Source organism: Xenia sp. Carnegie-2017, unplaced genomic scaffold, assembly GCF_021976095.1.
Source record: "Xenia sp. Carnegie-2017 unplaced genomic scaffold, XeniaSp_v1 HiC_scaffold_2, whole genome shotgun sequence".
Lineage (NCBI taxonomy): Eukaryota > Metazoa > Cnidaria > Anthozoa > Malacalcyonacea > Xeniidae > Xenia > Xenia sp. Carnegie-2017.
In genome coordinates, this window is record NW_025813482.1 from 2,375,170 (window position 1) to 2,391,162 (window position 15,993).

A 15,993-nucleotide genomic window follows, 5' to 3' on the forward strand; every position below is an offset into this window, starting at 1 on the left:
GAAATGTTGAAAGGCAATTTACGGAGAAAATCCTTCGAAAGGTCAACATTGTTTGAAACTCCATAATAAATAAATTAAACTCTAGACTCAATTTACTGTGAACCTTGGTGCTGTCTGTATATCTAATAAGATTACTTATTGCTCCTATTGGTTAGAAAACATACTTGACTAGTACTGGCAGCCATCATGCCAATCGACAACTTACATTCAACATCAATCCACATTGATAACTGGGGAATAAGACCAAATAAAACAAAAAACGAAGAAAGAATAGTGTCCTAATAAATATTTTCAGTAGTTACTGACAGAAACATTTACTATCACTTAAAGAATAGTGTCCTAATAAATATTTTCAGTAGTTACTGACAGAAACATTTGCTTTAAAAGCTTTCATAAATACAGGTTCACTTTTTGATGTTTATTACATCAACAAAATTGGTGAGGTGGGACGCCAGATCCCAACCTTTGAACTATTGGAAAATCGCTCGACAAATATTCAGATCTTAAATTAAAATGGGAGGGAGCGCTCTTCAGGTAATCCTTTCTGTCACCTGTCTTATAAAATTAACAATTACCTTTCCATAATTGTCAAGTTACTTCTTTTTCTTTTCACTAGTGGGTCGATATCTTAAACAGGTACTTACAAAATATTTACGAATATTGGTTTAAATAATTCCAGTATGTAAAATGCAAGTTTGGTGACTTTTCCTCTTAGATCTGAGACTTGCAACACCGTGACCACTTTCACATTTTCTCAGCATTTTTATAATACGACAGTAAGGTAACTCATAAGTCAATAGCCATTAGCAAGGAGGCTTGTATTCATCAATCCTATTCAAAAGCTGTTGTTTTAAATTTAGAACTTTCTTTGCTCCGCATCGAAAAAGTACTTTAATGTCAGCTCAGCAAAGACAAACCAGCTGGTGTTTTTTAAGAGAAATTAATTACATTTGAACAAATCTTGTGTCTGTAAGAGGCAATAAAACTTTGAATTTACATCGTTTGGCTATGCTCAATGACTCACCCAAAACTAAGAGGAATCTTCAATTTAAGACCATGTAGTCTGCACTACTACCAAAATATTTGGCCATATGGAATATTAAAATCATCATTGACTCCACAATCTTTCATGAGAATGACAAGGCGTTATCACTTAAAAGCTTATGCCCCCATAGTCATTTGCGTATTCTATAATGGCCAAAAGATAACCAAAATATGTAGAAAGATAGACATTTTTCACAGAAGATGTCAAGATTTCAAGATCAGTTCGAGCGTTGATTGCACAGCAAACAGTTACAAAAAGTTCCTTTCCACACTATTATACAAATTTTGTGAGTTATGGCTTCTACAAGTGAAAAGTATACGACAAGAGATGATATCGGAGATGAAGCAGCACTCCCGGGTTTTGCTGAACACGATGAACAAGATGACATGATCGAAGAAAGCGAAGAAGTGCAAGTCACATCAAAGAATTTGAATGTGGCAACCGCCTAGTGTAGGATGAGTGAAGCTCAATGACTGCAATGAGTGAATTACTCAGGTTAATGCAGCAAATGTCAGTATCCTCTACAGTAGAATCTACTCGTAAGAGGAAAGCAAGTGCTTTAATCCCTGAATAAGGGCATGACGCAGATTGTGAAGTCTTGTTGGCACAAACGAAGAACCTTTGACCAAGCGCAATTCTGAAGCAGAACAACAACAGTGGGCCCGTTGCTGGAAGTGATTTCGCAGACTCTAGACGAAACTGAGTAAACTTCACAAATGGTCAACGAGAAGTTCGCCTAAATTATCAACCAGCGCTGGCTAAATAAGCTGAGCGACGAGCAATTTAAGGAAAAACAGGCTAAATATTTTAGGCCTAAGAACTGCGCTCGCCTTATTGTACCTAAGGTAAACCCCGAAATTTGGGGAAAATTAGACCGCACAGCTAGAGGGCGCGATTTACAATTGAGTGCCATTCAATCAGCCCTGACGAATGTCGGCAATATAACAGCACAAACCACAAATGAACTGTTGGTTGCCAGCAGCGAAATGAATATTGATAATCTTGTTCGTATGAACGCTGATATCATAGCGATCCTGGGACATGTAAGTTTTTTCAATTGTCTCAACGACGTGACGCTATACGTCCCAATCTCTATAGAGAATTTAGTACTTAATGCGCATCGCATGTTCCCATTACGAAATATTTGTTTGGAGATGAATTGCAAACCCAAATTAATCACATTCGCACATCCAACAAGATTGGAAACGCGACAACAAGCTCTTCTAATACCACTTGGCAGCAACATTCCAAACAAGGGAAAAAACAATGGCGCCCTTTTTATCCCATCATCAGGGCAACACCCCCTATTGGTCAAAGAGGAACCAATTCGGGATGAAACGATCGGACACAATGAACGATCGCAAGTAGAAAACACAGAATTTTTAAGAAATTTTATGACTTTACAGGTAAACCACTATTCTTCTTTTGTACCCACGCTAATAGCGTATTTGAATAAAAGCTTGGAGACCTATCACGCTGGCAGCATATCAAATTGTTTAAGTGCATGGGAAACACTCACCTCTGATAAGGAAATCTTAGAGACAGTGTCTGGACAAAAAATTGAATTTGACACAATTCCGATTCAAGAGCTTTACCAAAGCAAATATAGCTACACGAGGTTGAAATGAACAATATTGATTTAGAACTAAACAAATTACGCAAAAAAAGGCATTTTGCAGATTTCCTACCCTGAATCAGGGGAATTTGTATCCATAATTTTCACTTGCCCCCAAAAAGGCGGTTCTTTTCGCATGATTTTTAATCTGAAATCCTTAAACAGGCATGTCAGATATCACCATTTTAAAATGCACTGTGTTTGGTCAGCTATTAGGCTTATGAAACCAAATTGTTTCATGGCATCCATCGATCTCAAAGATGCGTACTATTCCGTACCTATTCACCCACCTATTCATTCGGGCTTATCCACCAGAGCCTGGTTATGTGTATTCAATTACTTGTCCCATTATCTAAATGCCACAGCACCCATGCGAAATGGTGCAAGACAACTCCTATTAAGCTATCTCAAACCTTATCATTCGGTCACTTCAGCGACCATTTCCCGATGGTTAAAATACGTGTTAAAGGATGCTGGTATAAATACTGAGGTTTACAGTGCACACAGTACTAGAACTGCATCAACTTCCGCGGCAAACGCATTGAATATTTCTATAGACACTATTAAGAATTCAGCTATATGGCGTAATAAACAAACATTTTATAATAAACCAATTGAGGCGAAGAACTTTGGCAATGATCTACTTTCTGCCTATTGTGCGACATGAAATGTGAAATTTAAATTATATTATTTTGTTATTAGTTATTGCTCCTGTCCACATTGCTTTAAAATGTAACATGCCTTCCTAGTGACGTAGAACAGTCACGAAATACAATTAGAAAATTAAACGAGACACCTGAAGTCGAAGTTTGATTGAAATTCTATGAGTTACTGTTCAGGAGCTAGAAGTCCTACCATTACAAACTTACTTCTTTTCAAATGATGTCAAATACTACCTTGCCTACCAATATGTATGTGGACGCTCGCAATTTTTTTAAAAATTGATCTTGATATCGCGCGCTCTATCTCACATGACTTCCTAGTTCCTGAACAGTAACTCGTAGAATTTCAATCAAACTTCGACTTCAGGTAAGTCTCGTTTAATTATCTAATTACTGTCGCATCTTTTGTCTATGCTAACACCAAACTTTTTAGTTTATTTTTTCCAGAACACTAAGATGAAATTTTTATTGGTTTAAGTCAAATTCGATGATCACCGATATTTTATTATAAAGAAAAACAATAAATCGTGAACTGATTGATCTAGCTTGTTTTATATTTGCCTCAGTGTGCAAAACAATCTGATCACTATCAATTAAATCAATCTCAACCTTCGATCTCTAGTTCTCTTAAAGGTATCCATGATTTTCATAAGAATGGGAAAACACGGTTACATGTTTTATTTTTATGAAATATTTACAGAATGTGAACTTATATGTAAACCATGCAATGTTCTTTCTTCTTGTTAACTCTTCCTATTTATAATTTAGTACTAAAATGACATCAATTTATTAGCAGGGATTGTGGTAGTTAGAATGGCGTAGCTACTACAAGGTCTTTCAAAAACTGAACAGTTTGGAAAACGTCACTAAAGACATCTGATTGCAAGATCTGCAAAAACATTTGTTAGAAATAGTTAGTTAGACAATGGTCTATCTGACAGTGAAATTATCACCAACAATAACAATTTTCAAAATGAGAATTGTTGTTACCTTCTAAAATTTTTAAATAGCTTGCGCACGAAAATGAGACATTTAAAAGTAATTACAACACACACACATTCAAAATATGGCTCGTTGTTCAAAAGTGCTAAATATTAAAATTTTTTTTTGAATGCTGTTTCAAACTCCTCATGAATTATGAATAAATTTGAGCTAAAGATAATTTAAATAATGAAATATGAATAATTAATAAAGGTTTGCTTAGCGTTCTTTTATGTTTTGACAAATTTTGCAAAACTTTTTGGCTTGAACAATATGTGCCATATTTTAACCCTATGAGTTCAAATTGCTTTTAACTAAGTCATTTTTGTGCGCAATCTATTTCAAAATGCTTCTGGTAACACAATTCTCATTCTTAAAATTGTTACTATTTACAAAATTTTACTGTCAGATGATTCATTGGAAGTCTAACAATCTATTCCATCAATGGATTTTGCAAATCCTACAAGCTGACAGCATAAGCAACGTTTTCTATCCGTTAAATTTTTTCGACTGCTATAGTCGTAATACGTATGATACTATGTTAATTTTTCTTTGTTCACGTACTATAAAAGAATAAATTTCTAACAAAATGAATAATAATAATGTCCTCAAATTCACATTTCGAGACTAAAATTTGCTGGCAGGCTACGCTACTGACTGAGTATTTATCGCCAACTATATCCTCACCGTAAAGCAAATAAACAATTGCTTCTTGCAAATGATTATCAGTAAACGTAAATTCCTCACATGCAGAGATGTAACTAGAACGTGAATTGGAGTGTATATTCATATATTACGTTGTGCCATATTAATTTCTTTTGAAAGTATTTTGAATTCAAAAGAAATCAGTAGGGCACAGCTGAATATATGAATATAGACCTCCCAATTAACGTTCTAGTTACGTCTCTGCTCACATGAACTTTGTACTCTTTATTAAATGAATAATCAAACATCGACATTCGAACGATCTTTAATATACAGCATAAACAAAACATAGCATACACATTACATGAAACAAAGTGACCATAACCTTCGTCCAAAGTTAATAAAATAACAACGACGTTGCATGATTACTATGTTGATGCACATTGTAACATTACAGTACTCCAGCTGTTTGTGTGAGTGCAATCTATTAAAAGAATAGAAAAGAAGAACTGAAGGAAGTTTCAATCAAACAAAAGACCGAGCCAATCAAAGACAAAGGAGACGCTTGACAAATCAAACTTAATGCATTAATATGGCTACACAATGCCCAACGCAGAATTATAAATAAAGGGTGTTTCAATGGATAGTTCTTGTTTTAACTAGAAAAATCATTGTGGAGCTGAAGCAAAGCAATTTCACCCAAACGATTGGATGAAATATGAAAACAAAGCATATGATTGGTTGAAACTGACTAAAAATATCACAGACTACACTGCAAGAGTTTACTTGTAACTGCAATAGCTGACAGAGAGGATAAGTTTTCGTCCTATAAAAACGTAAAATAATGTACATCGCTACTCTCAGATTATTTTACTTTTCTAATAAAAGTCATCTACTGCAATTATAATGATGACAAAATGCCATGTTGAAGTTAAAAGACAAAGCAAAAGAAAGGTTTGTGGTAATCACTTGTATTATCATTTGATATTTTAGATACGATATGTTGTGTTGAAATGTGGCATATTTTATGATTACTGATCATATTTAGGTTGCATTGAAGTAACCTATAAAAGAACTAATAAAAATCTTAACCAGTTGAAAACAATTTTCCCTACTCATACTAGCTCACACATACACGTACACTACTACGCACTCATTAAATAATGATTTGTATGATTTTTTTGTTTTGAACTCTTTTGTACCCCAAATTTTGAGTTTGTTTTGTCATTGCTCAACTGTTCGAAGGAGTTTGATTTCCCAAACCTTGGTAGCTGAAGATTTGAGAAACTTGAAATGATTCAGACAGATTTAACTAAGAGAGTATTTATCATCTAGCAAATTTACTTTGGCATTTTCTCAACATTCGGACTTTGCATGGATAGGAAATACACAAACTTACTTCGTATGGCGCTTAATGAAAGATTTATGAGTTTTTGTAATTTCAAATTTGTACTCCTTTCCATATTTTAAATCGTTTCACGTTTCACTGAATTTAAGCTAGCCGCGATTTATTTCTTTATAGTTAAACTTTAACTGTTTGTTAAGTATTTTTAAGAGACAGAATGGCAAAGTAACAAGTTGTCGAGGACTTCCAGGACTTCCAGGCAGAGATGGTGAGTTATACAAAATTCTTTACTTTTGAAGTTGTGAAATATTTTAAGAGAATGTTTACTACCACAACGTAGCTCTATTACTACTGAATCTAATTTTCTAAAATAACCTTACAATTTAGGGCGTGATGGCAGAGATGCTTCATTGCGTGGTGAGTTCCTTTTAACAGAGGTCATTTTCTTTTTATCCGTAGTTCATGTGTGGTTAAATGCATTTCCTGGAAACTCTGTTAAATCTTTTATTAACTCTTATACCCTTCTTAGTTAAATAAACTACTTGATCGATTTTGACAAAATAGCTTATAAACTCGTATAAATGGTCAGATCTTTATGCATGCATTTTTTTTTTGTCGTGTTTTGTGTGATAGCAGATTGTGTTGAAGAAATGGATGAGATATTCAAGCTTTTGTGCTTTTTTAATTGCGGAATATTTTTAACGAGTTATTAATTTTATTATTAACGCTTTAGTATAGACGCGTTAATATTATATTCATAAAGCATGTCATCGCTAAAGTGCGATATTTATTCTGACTGGTTTGATATTATGTGACTAAATGTATAGATTTAGATGACTTGTGACATCTTAGATGGCCTGTGCTCTTGGTTTTGGAAAAGTTGCAATATTCTTGAGAAATTTTTAGAGGGTCAATAATAATCGCAATGCAAAGAAATTGATTACACCAACAATACATCGAAATAAACAAACATGAGGTTTAAAACTTGCATTTCACATCACCTATGAACCACTATGAACGTATGACATAGCACAATAATCATATTTATACATAACACAATAATCTCTTTACACTTGCATTTGCTCATCACAAAATAATAAATGATATAAGAAAATCATAAATATTGTTATGAAATTATGAAAAATTTGACGCTTTCAAAAGTTGATAACATTCTTAAACAGTCTCTAAGCGTTATAAATAAACGATTTCAAATAACATATTGTTGTTAAGTTCAATAATGCATGTTTTGCTCAGGGATGTATTGCTATCGCTAATTGGGGAGGGCTCTTATTCATTTATGCATGATATGCTGAATTAATATCTTTTGAAATGTACGTATTTATAACATGTATATATGAATAAGAGCCCCTTAATTAGCGATAGCAATACATCCCTAATTTTGCTGTGAGAAAAGGTCAGAAAACATATTAAAATGACAGAAGCAAACGTTTTTTTGAGCTATCAAAGACATGTAATATAATATAGCATCCATTATCCATATAGGCCTATATAGTTAAATAGCTAATGGGACATAGAAATTATATTGGAAGCTTTTATAAGATTAAAGTGTTCTATGCTTAAAATGTGATCATTTACAATAGTTAAACCTGTAATGAAACTTTTGATATTAGATATTTTTATTCAGTTTTTAACTGCATCATGTTAGAGTGATCTGTTGATTTTAAAAAATGAGTACACCTTCAAAAAGTGGTATTCATTCATATATCATAAACGTTCAAGTAAAAAGTCAATTTTAAGTGTCCTTTAAGTAAGGGAACCCCACGATCTACAAATTGTGGTTGTCTGACACCAATGGGTTACTATAAGCCCCTAATTTCTAAAAGTCGTTTTTCTCACCGTGTCTAACGGAGATTTGAAAACTACTCCTGTCTAGGCTTCATATAGTCAAAGGTGCTAATATTAAAGTTAAATATTATAAGGTCCTCGTGGTAAGCAGGGAAAACCAGGTCCAGCTGGGCCACCAGGACCTAAAAGTAAACCCACGTCAACCGGTGGAGTGGTCTACACCAGATGGGGAAGAAAACATTGTCCTAACACAGCAAAAACTGTTGAGATTTATTCTGGTAAGAAATCTACGTAATTGCAATTCATGATTTAGCTACAACCAGTATAGGTTTAAGCAAGTAAAATAAGCATGGATGAGCGATAAAACTTCAGTTTCCTATTTTGAGTATTTTTAATGGTTTCAAATACAAAGAAATCGGCTTTCTATTTATTTTAAGATGAAGTCTTTCCCTTATGCTTGCATCAACTCACAATCAAACAATAGACTCCTTGACTTCAAATTTCATGTCATAACTTCTTTATCACTTGTTTTTTTGCCCGACCTGCTAATGTTGACAATCACCCGACCAATCATCAAACTTTTTTACAGAGGCTCCCCTCGTCCCTTACGCCTGTGTCAAATGCTTTGATGAATGTCGTTGTTTAATCTTGTTAACGCTCTTGATTTTGTTTATTTTACTCGTGTGTGAATCAGGCATAAGAATTTCATTAAATATGTTCATTAGAATTTTTTATGTGCTCAGAACGTAACACTGGACAGTCATATTTCTTTTTAATTGTAAATGTTCGACGCAATATACGCGAATCGACATTTGTATCATAACCTATGTTCTTGTAAAACCAAGTAGTCGTATTCATTAGTTGTAGTTCTAAAGCATCTTTTATGAAAAACAGGAGCAATCGGGGATCGTATTATACACAGTGGGAGTGGATCAAATTATCTCTGTTTACCTTGAATCCAATAAACGACAAATACGCTGCTGGTGCTCAGAGTCATGCAATCATTTATGGTACTGAATACAAGATTACTTCTGCTGAGAAACATATATTTCCAAATCCAAACTTACACGACCGAGATGCTCCGTGTGCTGTATGTCATGCTAAGTCACGTGGTAGTCACATAATGATTCCAGCGCGCAATATCTGTCCTTCAGGGTGGACTATGGAATACAAAGGTTATTTAATGGCTGAACATTATACTCACAAGCGATCTGAGTACATTTGTGTTGATGGCAAGCCAGAAGCAATGTATGGATCTCATGCAAATAGAGATGGAGCATTGCTGTATTTTGTTGAAAGCCATTGTGGTTCTTTACCTTGTCCACCATATATTCATGGAAAGGAACTGACCTGTGTAATATGTACTCAGTGATTTAAGGGTTTTAATGCACATATGTACGTATTTTGGCATTCTCTGTAGTAACACTAATTAAACATTATTTTGAATTTATTTAATAACCACATCAGTGACGTCACCATTATTTTCCTTTAAATATCCTTACATGCACTTAAGTTCAATGATAAAAATACAAGAAGAAATGTTGATCACCAACAATTAATGACTTGGTTTCTTTATATGTAGTAAACGTAAGTTCTGAACGTTTTGCACTGATGACGTCTGTCTATAATTCAGTCTTTATCTCATGGTACTCATGGTAAAGCAAAGTGCATAATTGTCTGGTATTTTCTGTAACCTCTTTTACCAACATCACTTGTGATTGATATGCAGAAGTTTTCCTTTTAGTATTTGTTACCCTTTTCGAGGGGAAAGCTTGTTAGGTTTTTTTAGATTTTAGGAAAATATTTTAAGCAAGAGTTATTTAAAGAAATGCGACGAGGACAAAACCAATTTTCCAAAAAGCCGCAACTAAAGGAGAAGTAGTCAGCGTGTTCTTTGTATAGTTTGAAGAATTTTGTTAACTTGTCTTCCAGTCCTGTCCTTTAAGCTGTTTTCAAAGGCAACAGATCGAAATTCGATTGATTCGAAAACCAAAGTGTGTAGAAATGGCAAAACTCGACAACTTGTCGTTTTTCCAAAATTTAGAAACTAACATGCAGTAGAAATGGTGATGGAAAACAAAATATCGTCACTTAATTAAGCAATCTTACATTACTCCCAATTGCAGTCATGCATTTAAATATTAGTGTGCTAAAACGGAAAAACAGGCGCAGAAAGTTGCACAGGCCGCAGATGCAATTTCTCTTGGAAGTAAGGGTCTGCGCACACGTTTAAATTTGGAGACTTTGCTTTGATCTTTTTTTCTCTTCTATAAAGCGTTGCGGTTAAAAAAATTGAAGTTTGTCCCCTGGTAGCTACACTAATTAATATAATGACTAACCAACCTTGCCTTTTTTAGCGCAAATTCAAAATGTTAATAAGATTTATCTACGTATTTTTATTACAAATTTATTGTAAAAAAACCCCCGGCTACTTCGCCTTCATTTATTCTGTCATGGTAAGGAGTATTACCTCAATTGACTTTTCTATACCTAAACTTTTCAACAAACCAGTGAATTTCGATTTCATATTCTTAAGATAATTACCGTTATCATGTTTTGTTGGTATGACGGCCTGCATATTAAATGTTGGTTTAACATCACCAGTTCTAAAGACGATTATCTTCCAAACAATGTTGTTAAGAAAATTTGGATGCTTCTTATTACAAGCTTTCATGACGTCATCATCGTGTAAAGGTTCATATGTCACTAATTCTGGGTATTTATTACGAAAATGGTTAAATGTTTCAATCTGTCTTTTTCCATTTTCCATAACATTGCAATGTTACAAAAACTGCTGTAATTGTTTTTCTTCTTGCACATATTCAAAAAATGTTTAAAACAGGAAGATACTTCTTCATTTTTCAAACCGACCTCCAGATAAATGATTCGAGGGTTGTTTTCACAAGCATCTCCTGTTTTGCTGTAAATGAAAAAAGCAGCTGTAGATTTTGCATGTATAAAAGTAAAATTAAAAAAGGTACGCATAGCGTACATGCGGGTAACTTGAATTGATGAATAGATGGCAATGTCGTGAAATGAATTGATGAAAACGGTCTAAATAATATTATACGTTGTTTTCGCTACTTTCTGAGTATCTTTATGGAATAGAAGTAGATTGCCAACGATTCAGTTGTGATTGCAATTAACTCATATTTAATCTTGAATGCTAAGGCTTCTCTAAAAGCAAGAATTTCATTTTATTATTACCCACAACTGGCTCGTACGTAGCTATAATACCTTTAAATTTCATTGTCGTGTTCAACCTTTTTTTAAAAATCCACACTGTCTGTGACATTATTAGTAATTATAGAAACTTGAAAGAAAAATCCTCCTTTGCTTAACTTTTTTTTCTATTTAAACTATAAACTCATTAAAACAGAGGGACATGGTTGAGGATTGCACGCACAAAGTAGAAGATATTCATTTGTCGAAAATGACCAAGCTCCAAGCTACGCTATTTCAAACATAGAAGTTAAATTATTTTGACGAGATAATTTGTAATCATCATTTTAAAGTCAAACCGGGTGTTCTGCTCAAATTAAGTAACTCAATCGCTATTGAAATATTGAAAGGTAATTTACAGCGAAAGTTCCTTCAAAAGTTCAACAATGTTTGCACATCCTTTTAGCAAATACTGAGAGGGTTTGTATACTATACCATACGTATGGTAAAAAGTCAGGTACTTGACGAACAAGACCAGTTAGGTGATAAAAAAATAGAGACACAAGTCAGTTGACAAACTTTATAGATACCAATTATATTCATTGTTGTAAAATAATCTCAGACCAGAGCAAACACTCAGTTGTATATTAACATGGAAGTCAGATGATCTTGACTCTGACTAAATTATCAGTCTTGCATTTGTTTGCCTAAACAATTTGCATATATTTCAAATCCAAACTCACACGACCGAGATGCTACATGTGTTGTTTGTCATGCTAAGTCACGTGGTAATCACACAATGATTCCAGCACGCAATATCTATCCTTCAGGATAGACTATGGAATACAAAGGTTATTTAATGGCTGCGCATCATAGTCACAAGCGATCTGAATACATTTGTGTTGATGGCAAGCCAGAAGCAATGTATGGATCTCATGCAAATACAAATGGAGCATTGCTGTATTTTATTAAAGGCAATTGTGGTGCTGATTTATCTTGTCCACCATATTCTCAATGAAAGGAGCTGACCTGCGTAATCTGTACTCAATGAATTATAGGGTCTTAATGCACATATGTATTTATTTTGCCATTAGCTGTAGCAACACAAATAAAACAGAAATTTTAATTCATCTACTAATAAGATATCTGTGATGTCACCATTATTTTTCCTTTAATATCCTTACATGCTCTTAAGTACTATGATGAAAATAGAAGAATAACTGTTGATCACCAACAATTTATGACTTGTTATCTTTTTATGCAGTAAACGTAAGTTCTGCACGTTTTGCACTGATGATGTCCGTCTGTTTATAGTTCTGTCCTTATCTCATGGTACTCATGGTAAAGGCAAAGTGCATAATTGTCTAATATTTTCTGTAACATCTTTTTACCAGTGTCACTTGCGATTGGTTATGAAAAAGTTTAATTTGTAGTGTTTGGTTAGTCTGTTCCAAATATATCTCGCTAGGCCTATTTTCTGATTTTAGGGAAAAGATTTTATGCAGGAACTAATTAACGTAATTTACTGAGGACAAAATGTGAAATTTCCAAACAAGACGAGAAATAAAAGAGAAATGGCAGAAGTTGCCAGCGTGTTTTCGTATAGTTTGAAGGATTGTATCGCCCAGTTGTTCTGTTGTTTTCTTTAAGCCGTTTTGAACTGTCAACAGATAGAAATTCAAATTGTGTGCAGATTGCAAAACTTGACAAATTGCCATTTTCCTCACCTTTAGAAACTTACATAGAGATGGTGACAAAAACAAAACAATATCACGTAATCAATGGTTAGGTCACTTTTAGTTGCAGTCATGTATGCAAAATTTATTTGCAGTACACAGCATAATTTATGCACAAATTATTGCATAAGGTATCTTCCCTAAAATTTGCTGGAATTGGTAAAATAATCACTGCAAGTTTTCCTTTGAAATCAAACAGTCCGCAGACTTAACTTTTTGTTAGTTATTTCTGCATCACTGGTGGATCCAAAGCACGTCATAATAAATTACTGCAGCACACTTTAGCGTATATTTACATTTCTAAATGCATTACAGTCTGAGTAATTTGAATTTAAAATTGAGGAGCTATAATTTACTTTGACGTACAATGGATCCGCTACTGGTATGCATGCAAGCTACATTTTGAAACTTTAGTTTGACTTGTTTCTATTCTTTTGTGTTTTTTTTCTTTTCTTTACTTTTCGTTGCAGTTTCTGTCATGGTAGTTATTACAAAAGTGCATCAATAAGCTCAATCTTCTGATACCTTGTGATATCACCTTGAATAATTAAACTCATCGAATCAATCTTTTATTTAGGTCTCTCTTATACTTTTCAGGGCAAATTAAAAATGTTAACAAAATTTATAAACACATTTGTTATCTATGAAAACTTTAATGTTCGCCTGTAATTTGTGTTGATAAGAATCAGGTCAATTTATCTTTTGATATCTACACATATTAATATATATCGTCATATCAACTAAAAAACAACAAGTTTTAAAATACAATTTTTTACATGGGATTAGTGTGTATGATGTCTATAGAGAAAAACTATTTTCAATGAAAATGACAATTTGGTGTATAGAATGCTAAATATTTATCATTATTTGAACTACTTTATTAATTTAATTCATTGTGTCTATAAATTTGTGAGGCTACCCACATGTACAAAATGCTTACCTATTTTGAATTGCTGTATGCCATCATCACTGCTAACCAATCTACACCGAGCACCATATAAAGCATGTACACAATGCGTACCTATTTTAAATTGCTGCATGCCATCATCATTGGTTATATATCTCCACCGAGCACCATATGAAACATGTACACAATGCGTACCTATTTTGAATTGCTGTATGCCATCATCACTGCTAACAAATCTCCACCGAGCATCATCATTAGTTACAAATCTCTAACGAGCACCATTTGAAGCAAAAAGTTGTTTGCTCAATTGGCGTTTATTCAGTAAGAAAACAGCCTGGAAAACTGTTGCCTCGTTTAAATGTTTTTCAGCAGCGGTTTTTTCATATCTTTTACGCCCGATCATCCCATAACCTTATTACTAAGACTGAAATGATAATACTCAGAGTTATTTTAGATATTTGAGTTTTCCCATAATAGGACCATTTTAAAATTGTGGAAGGTAAAAGGATTACAGTATGAAAGACATGCATTACTTATATTGTCCTGCAATTTAGCGTATGTAATATGGAGGTATAAAATTTACAGTAAAACATGAATAAAGTCCAGCATTCACCTTAAATTTTGAATAAAATTGACTGCCCTTCATTGATCTTTTAAGTGCACCTCTACATAATAAATAAATTAAACTCTGCACTCACTTAACTGTGAAACCTGGTGCTATATGCATATCTAATAAGATTACTTACTGCCCTTATTGATTAGAAAACGCATTCGACTAGTACTGGAAGCCATCATGCCAATTGACAACTTACATCCAACACCAATCCACATTGATTACTGCGGAATAAGACCAAATAAAATAAAAAACGCATCCCACGAAGGGTTAAGAAGCCACATGCATTGTTCAAACTGCAGAAAGAAGAATGTCTCTTAAAGAGCAGCATCCAAATAAATATTTTCAGTAGTTAATGAATGACAGAAACATTTGCTTTAAAAGCTTTCATAAATACGAGTTCACCTTTTAATGTTCATTGCATAAACAAAATTGGTGAGGTGGGACGCCAGATCCCAACCTTTGAAGTAATGGAAAATCGCTCAACAAATATTCAAAATCTTAAATTAAACTGGGGGGAGGGTCTCTACAATTAATCCTTTCTGTCACGTGTCTTATAAAATTAACAATTACCTTCCCCTATCAGATAAAAACAAGATCAAGGAGCAAATTATCTAGTTACTTCTTTCCCTTTTTCATTATCAATAAGGTCGATATCTGAAACAGGTACTTACAAAATATTTATGAATATTGGTTTAAATGTCAGCTCAGCGAAGACGAACCAGCTGGTTTTTTTTCTAAGAGAAATTAATTACATTTGAACAAATCTTGTGTCTGTCAGAGTAAACAAAACTTTGAATGTACATCGTTTGGCTATGATCAATGACTTAAACAAAATTGAGAGGAATCTTCAATTTAAGACTATGTAGTATGCACTACTACCAAAATATTTGGATGTATAGAATATTGAAATCATCATTGATTCCACGATCTTTCATGAGAATGACAAGGCGTTATCAATGAAAAGTTTGTCACTTAAACCTTATGCCCCCACAGTCATTTGCTTATTCTGTAATGGCCAAAACATAACCAAAATATGCAACAAGATAGACGATTTTTAACAGATGATATTTATCTGCGCATGCGCAGCAGCTACTCTTAAAAACTGTGGCTACTTCTCACACACTCACAAACAAAAAATTACTGTCGTATCTATTTGTCTATGCTAACACCAAACTTTTTAGTTTATTTTTTCCAGTATACTAAGATGAAATTGACATTGGGTTTAAGTCAAACTCGATGATAACGGATTCTTTATTATAAAAGAAAAATAATAAATCGCGTGCACTTATTGATCTAGCTTGTTTTATAATAGCCTCAGCGTACAAAACAATATGATCACTATCAATTAAATCAATCTCAACCTTCGATCTCTAGTTCTCTCAAAGGTATTCATGATTTTCATAAGCCTGTGAAAACACGGTTATATGTTTTTTTTTTTATGAAATATTTACAGAATGTGAAATTATACTTAAA

The 15,993-nt window shown here is 33.6% G+C and overlaps 1 protein-coding gene and 1 long non-coding RNA gene across 4 annotated transcripts in view; both read left to right on the forward strand.

The window, feature by feature from the left end:
* LOC124439769 (hydroxysteroid dehydrogenase-like protein 2) overlaps positions 1-15,993 on the forward strand; it is a 98,961-nt gene that overhangs the window by 15,071 nt on the left and 67,897 nt on the right. The window lies entirely within an intron of this gene.
* Positions 5,873-9,003, forward strand: LOC124439778. Its single transcript, XR_006946454.1, has 5 exons — positions 5,873-5,902; positions 6,494-6,561; positions 6,681-6,710; positions 8,234-8,377; positions 8,994-9,003. It is a non-coding gene; the product is annotated as an uncharacterized LOC124439778 (long non-coding RNA).